Below are 7,536 nucleotides of genomic sequence, written 5' to 3'. Positions count from 1 at the left end.
GAGCCAGGAATTTGAACGCCTGCGGCGCTCAAAGCTGACAGCTTGTTCCAGCAACGCAGCTTGCGTGAGAGCCCCCGAAGCGGCCGTGTGGTGCGGCGTCGGTGATGGATCTAATACTCTATATGAACAGCCAGCAAGCACAACCTTACTGTATACTTCCGAAAGGTGCGAGGACTCGCTGACACAGCTTGGCTATCTTTGGTATACCGGTTGCTCAGATTTGCACAAATCCGCGAAGCATTTTAATGTATAAATAGCATTCTTTGCATGTATACTTCAGCCGTTTTGAGGCTATCTATCAATAGGTCAATAGCCTGTTCTAGAACACATTCGAAAACTTGACTAGAACATTTGTTTTTGCTTAGTTTTCTTCGGTTCGGCTGTTTCCCGCAGGACTCCTTTATCGTGCCGAAAACAAGAAGCCACCGAAATTTGAAAAAAAAAAAGGAAACGGACAGTAGCGTCCAACTTGTGAGTAATCGAAGTGCCGCTGTCAGACAACGACTAGAAATACTGCATCTGTCCTGCTCCGTGGCATGAGACGGTGCTACTTTTGCTTCAAGAAATCGAGGCACTCGATCTTTTCAACAAAGCTTGCGTTCGGAAAAAGAGCGCGGTTTTTCACTGCCGCGGTCAAGTGCAGCACATAGTATATAGGGTAGATCCTTATGTGGCTATATTATACGTGCCCAGACAGACAGAGAGACAAGAAACTTTAATTGGTCCGAAGGGACTACGTTGTCGTAGTAGCGGGCCGCACCCGCGCCGGGGGCGGAAGACCGTGATCTTCAGCAATGGCGCAGGCCCTTTGGACAGCCCGAAGTTGGACTTGAAGGTTGTCGCTCTTGACGGCTTCATCCCAATCTTCTTGCCTGTTGAAAGGCGAGTGGCGCAACACAGAACATTGCCACAGGATGTGGTTCAAAGTGGATCGTTCCTCGCCGCAGTCTGGGCAGCGGGGATCCACAGCCGGAGTGTAGTGGCTCAGCCTTGAGCGAGACGGAAAGGAGCCCGTCTGCAGCATTCTCAGCACCGACGCCTCGGGTCTGCCTAGCTTCGTGTGAGGAGCCGGAAACTGTCTGCGTCCCAGCTGGTAGTGAGCAGTTATCTCGTGGAAAGTTAGCAGCGGGTCCGTGGTTCGGTCGATCCCCTGCGAAGCTGGGCCCCTCGGACCGGCGCGGTTGATGAGACCTCGCGCCTGGTCGTGGGCCAGCTCATTCGGGTTGATCGAGCCAGGGAGACGTTCCGGCCCATGTGAGCCGGGAACCGAGTGATGACGTGACGGGCCGTGCCTGTCTTGCGGGTCCTCAGCACTGCTGCAGCCTCGGCCGAGACCGAGCCGGCGAGGAAGGCCATCGCCGCCGACCTGGAGTCTGTGAAGATATGCGTGCGCCCGGGTTCGCACAGAGCCAGCGCCACTGCGACTTGCTCTGCGACGGACGCCGTCGAGCGTTGTATAGACGCCGCATTCAGGATCTTGCCCTGGGGGTCAACCACCGCGGCCACGTAGGAGTTTGATCCCGGATACCGCGCCGCGTCGACAAAGGACGCGAGCTCTGGGTTGTGCAAAGCAGTCTTGATGAGTGCTCGGGCCCACACGTGCCCACACTGGGGAATCGGATTGGCCAAAAAGTGGGGCAGCACCTGAGCACAAGAAGTCTTATAAACTTAGGTTATAATGAAACGAAGCACAATTAAGTTGGGCGTCGCTAGCCTTGTATCAAAAGAAAAAAAAAGAGTTTGCAGAACACAGAACAGCGAATATCACGGAAATAAAAAAAGAACGAAAACGCAATTGTGAAGCCGAAGCTGTGACATCCAAGTCAAAGACGACGACGCAGAAATTATGAGCACAGCGCCACGAAATTGAGCAAGAAATTGATGAAATCGCCAGCGCGCGCGTGTCACGAGAATAACTATATTGAATTAAATTCTGTGCAAATTTATAACATCCAAATAATTTTTTCTACTTCGTGCCGCCCTGCCGACTGCTCCCTAACGTTGGTTATGTGCCACAAATATTGAACCATTATTATTATTATTATTATTATTATTATTATTATTATTATTATTATCCTAAAGAAAGAAAAGAAAGACAACGAGTCAGAGTGTGTCGAGTGCGCAATTGTCTTGCCTTCCTTTATATCAATATCATCATCATCATCATCATCATCGCCACCATCATCATCATCATCATCCTCAATTGTCCGAGCTCCCGTTCCACGAGAACGCCACGTCGCCTCAGCTCTCAACGATCCTGTAAGCACTGCCGGCACCGTTTTCGAACGTGAGCTTCTATACCGCTTTTAGTCAGACAACAACGATTCCAGGCACCACGCGGCTATCGCCCTCCGAGAAGACATGGACAAACAGCACAGTCAACACGGGGACGAGGTAACACCGGGACAACTGCAGGAGCCATCCCGACGTGGAACGGAGAAAACTGGAACAGCCACAGCAGGAGCCATCACAGCCGAAGTACGCCGTCTCAACGGCGAAGCAAGTGCACAGCCGGGAAACTTGCAGACCAACTCTGGGCGAAAAAATGGTCCCGCTGAGGCCAGCGAAAAGGAGCCCGAAGACGCGAAGCAGCCATCTTGTTCTCAAGCCGAAGAACACGGAGATGGCGCCGGAGGAATGAACGGCGCCTGTGGCATCGACTACGACGAACCTGTGGGAATGCCGGGAAAGCCGCGTGACATCTGCAGCCAAGATTTTGACGCAGCTGACGGCACTGCACCGCAAGCAAACCGGCAGGGCACATCTCAGCCTGAACCAGGACCGACTGGAGGGGAGCCCTGCCGCGCGCGTCCAGACGATATTGTCGTCAACGGCGAGCGGCTGCAACAACTCTGCGACTTGATTAGAGCGATGGTAAGAGCAGTCATCGAAGAAGAGTTGCAGTCAGTGCTGCAGGACCTACGGGATAACAAAGGCGGTGCATAAACCTGGCGTGGAAAGAGCAACTTGTTGGCACTTAGCAAAGCCGACAATTGCTGTAAACGTCATAGACAACGTTGTTTATTTTTTATTTTTTGAACGTGCGTGCTTGTGTGGCCACTTGATGTGTAAATGTCGACAGCTTTCCACAGCGACGCTGCTACGGGAACTTCCACTACCGTTTTCGTGCGTCACCGGTGAAATCAAGCCGACGTTGGCATGTGGAGGAGTGCCCGGTATGACGTGATAAAGGCAGCCAGCAAAGTAACCGGCCTCGAAGTTATGAATTTTTCTATTCGAAACGTAATTCTTAATAATTATAAAAGTTACCTTCCGTATGCATGCCTCACCCGAACAGATAACTTCGCTGCGCGATTTTTTTTAGCCGGTGTTTATGCCGTCGCCTTCTATCGGCTGCGCGTTTCAGCTCAGCCATGAATTTGTACGGCTGCGGCGCTGAAAGCTGACAGCTTGGTCCAGCAACGCAGCTTGCGTGAGAGCCCCCGAAACGGCCGTATGATGCGGCGTCGGTGATGGATATCATCATCATCATCATCATCATCATTAGACTGGTTACGCCCACTGCAGGGCAAAGGCCTCTCCCATATTTCTCCAACAACCCCGGTCATGTACTAATTGTGGCCATGCCGTCCCTGCAAATTTCTTAATCTCATCCGCCCACCTAACTTTCTGCCGCCCCCTGCTGCGCTTCCCTTCCCTTGGGATCTAGTCCGTAACCCTTAATGACCATCGGTTATCTTCCCTCCTCATTACATGTCCTGCCCATGCCCATTTCTTTTTCTTGATTTTAACTAAGATGTCATTAACTCGCGTTTGTTCCCTCACCCAATCTGCTCTTTTCTTATCCCTTAACGTTACACCTATCATTCTTCTTTCCATAGCTCGTTGCGTCGTCCTCAATTAGAGTAGAACTCTTTTCGTAAGCCTCCAGGTTTCTGCCCCGTAGGTGAGTACTGGTAAGACACAGCTATTATATAATTTTCTCTTGAGGGATAATGGCAACCTGCTGTTCATGATCTGAGAGTGCCTGCCAAACGCACCTCAGCCCATTCTTATTCTTCTGATTATTTCAGTCTCATGATCCGGATCCGCCGTCACTACCTGCCCCAAGCAGGTGTATTCCCTTACGACTTCCAGTGCCTCGCTGCCTATTGTAAATTGCAGTTCTCTTCCGAGACTGTTAAACATTACTTTAGTTTTCTGCAGATTAATTTTTAGACCCACTCTTCTGCTTTGCCTCTCCAGGTCAGTGAGCATGCATTGCAGTTGGTCCCCTGAGTTACTAAGCAAGGCAATATCATCAGCGAATCGCAAGTTACTTAGGTACTCTCCATTAACTTTTATCCCCAATTCTTCCCAATCCATGTCTATGAATACCTCCTGTAAGCATGCTGTGAATAGCATTGGAGAGATCGTATCTCCCTGCCTGACGCCTTTCTTTATTGGGATTTTGTTGTTTGCTTTATGGAGGACTACGGTGGCTGTGGAGCCGCTATAGATATCTTTCAGTATTTTTACATACGGCTCGTCTACACAGGTTTCGACAGAATCAAACGCTTTCTCGTAATCAATGAAAGCTATATATAAGGGTTGGTTATATTCCGCACATTTCTCTATCACCTGATTGATAGTGTGAATATGATCTATTGTTGAATAGCCTTTACGGAATCCTGCCTGGTCCTTTGCTCGACAGAAGTCTAAGGTGTTCCTGATTCTATTTGCGATTACCTTAGTAAATAGTTTGTAGGCAACGGACAGGATGGATATAATAGTCTATAAGAACAGCCAGCAAGCACAAACTTACTATATACTTCCGAAAGGTGCGACGACTCGCTGACACAGCTTGGCTATCTTTGGTGTATCGGTTGCTCAGATTTTCATAAATCCGTGAAGCATTTTAATGTAAATAGCATTCTTTGCATGTATACTTCAGCCGTTTTGAGGCTATCTATCAATAGGTCAGTAGCCTGTTCTAGAACACATTCGAAAACTTGACTAGAACATTTGTTTTATCTTAGTTTTCTTCGGTTCGGCTGTTTCCCGCAGGACTCCTTTATCGTGCCGAAAACAAGAAGCCACCGAAATTTGAAAAAAAAAAAAGGAAACGTACAGTAGCGTCCGGCTTGCGAGTAATCGAAGTGCCGCTGTCAGACAACGACTAGAAATACTGCATCTGTCCTGCTCCGTGGCATGAGACGGTGCGACTTTTGCTTCAAGAAATCGAGGCACTCGATCTTTTCAACAAAGATTGCGTTCGGAAAAAGAGCGCGGTTTTTCACTGCCGCGGTCAAGTGCAGCAAATAGTATATAGGGTAGATCCTTATGTGGCTATAGTATACCTGCCCACACTGGGGAATCGGATTGGCCGAAAAGTGGGGCAGCACCTGAGCACAAGAAATTTTATAAATTTAGGTTATATTGGAACGAAGCACAATTAAGTTGGGTGTCGCTAGACTTGTATCAAAAGAAAAAAAGAAGTTTGCAGAACACAGAACAGTGAATATCAGGGAAATAAAAAAAGAACGAAAACACAATTGTGAAGCCGAAGCTGTGACATCCAAGTCAAAGACGACGACGCAGAAATTATGAGCACAGCGCCACGAAATTGAGCAAGAAATTGATGAAATCGCCAGCGCGCGCGTGTCACGAGAATAACTATGTTGAATTAAATTCTGTGCAAATTTATAACATCCAAATAATTTTTTCTCCATCGTGCCGCTCTGCCTTTGGCTGCTCCCTAACGTTGGTTATGTGCCACAAATATCATCATCATCATCATCATCATCATCATCATCATTATTATTATTATTATTATTATTATTATTATTATTATTATTATTATTATTATTATTATTATTATTATTATTATAAAGAAAGAAAAGAAAGACAACGAGTCAGAGTGTGTCGAGTGCGCAATTGCCTTGCCTTCCTTCATATCAATATCATCATCATCATAATCACCACCATCATCATCATCCTCAATTGTCCGAGCTCCCGTTCCACGAGAACGCCACGTCGCCTCAGCTCTCAACGATCCTGTAAGCACTGCCGGCACCGTTTTCGAACGTGAGCCTCTATACCGCTTTTAGTCAGACAGCAACGATTCCAGGCACCTCGCGGATATCGTCCTCCGAGAAGACATGGACAAACAGCACAGCCAACATGGGGACGAGGTAACACCATAACAACTGCAGGAGCCATCCCGACGTGGAACGGAGAAAACTGGAACAGCCACAGCAGGAGCCATCACAGCCGAAGTACGCCGTCTCAACGGAGAAACAAGCACACAGCCGGGAAACTTGCAGACCAACTCTGGGCGAAAAAGTGGTCTCGCTGAGGTCAGCGAAAAGGAGCCCGAAGACGCGAAGCAGCCATCTTGTTCTCAAGCCGAAGAACACGGAGATGCGGCCGGAGGAAAGAACGGCGCCTGTTGCATCGACTGCGACGAACCAGTGGGAATGCCGGGAAAGCCGCGTGACATCTGCAGCCAAGATTTTGACGCAGCTGACGGCACTGCACCGCAAGCCAACCGGCAGGGCACATCTCAGCCTGAACCAGGACCGACTGGAGGGGAGCCCTGCCGCGCGCGTCCAGACGATATTGTCGTCAACGGCGAGCGGCTGCAACAACTCTGCGACTTGATTAGAGCGATGGTAAGAGCAGTCATCGAAGAAGAGTTGGAGTCAGTGCTGCAGGACCTACGGGATAACAAAGGCGGTGCATAAACCTGGCGTGGAAAGAGCAACTTGTTGGCACTTAGCAAAGCCGACGATTGCTGTAAACTTCATAGACAACGTTGTTTATTTATTATTTTTTGAACGTGTGTGCTTGTGTGGCCACTTGATGTGTCAATGTCGACAGCTTTCCACAGCGACGCTGCTACGGGAACTTCCACTACCGTTTTCGTGCGTCACCGGTGAAATCAAGCCGACGTTGGCATGTGGAGGAGTGCCCGGTATCACGTAATAAAGGCAGCCAGCAAAGTAACCTGCCTCGAAGTTCTGAATTTCTCTGTTCCAAACGTAATTCTTAATAATTATAAAAGTTACCTCGCGTATGCATGCCTCATCCGAACGGATAACTTCGCTGCGCGAATTTTTTAGCCGGCGTTTATCCCGTCGCCTTCTATCGGCTGCACGTTTCAGCTCAGCCAGGAATTTGTATACCGCTGCGGCACTGAAAGTTGACAGCTTGGTCGAGCAACGCAGCTTGCGTTGCAACGCAGCAACGCAGCCCCCGAAGCGGCCGTATGATGCGGCGTCGGTGATGGATCTAATACTCTATAAGAACAGCCAGCAAGCACACCCTTACTATACACTTCCGAAAGGTGCGAGGACTCGCTGACACAGCTCGGCTATCATTGGTGTATCGGTTGCTCAGATTTTCATAAATCCGCGAAGCGTTCTAATGTATAAATAGCATTCTTTGCATGTATACTTCAGCCGTTTTGAGGCTATCTATCAATTTAGCCTCTTACGCCAACCCAGTGACTCAAGTTGTCTACACTGTAAGATAATTTACACCCTAAAAAGTGAAAAATGGTGTAAAGGTGTCTATAACTCACACCCTTAGGGT

At 48.7% G+C, this 7,536-nt stretch overlaps 1 long non-coding RNA gene across 1 annotated transcript; it reads left to right on the top strand.

Annotated features, from left to right (window-relative positions):
* The first annotated feature begins 5,900 nt into the window (after positions 1 to 5,900).
* On the top strand, positions 5,901 to 6,948 carry LOC135916143 (uncharacterized). The gene is made up of 2 exons (XR_010568858.1): positions 5,901 to 5,999; positions 6,071 to 6,948. It is a non-coding gene; the product is annotated as an uncharacterized lncRNA (long non-coding RNA).
* The last annotated feature ends 588 nt before the right edge of the window (positions 6,949 to 7,536 follow it).

The sequence above is a fragment of the Dermacentor albipictus genome, chromosome 5 (assembly GCF_038994185.2).
Source record: "Dermacentor albipictus isolate Rhodes 1998 colony chromosome 5, USDA_Dalb.pri_finalv2, whole genome shotgun sequence".
Taxonomy (NCBI): Eukaryota; Metazoa; Arthropoda; class Arachnida; order Ixodida; family Ixodidae; genus Dermacentor; species Dermacentor albipictus.
Note: the sequence above shows the minus strand (reverse complement) of the source record. Positions and strands in the feature narration are given on the sequence as shown.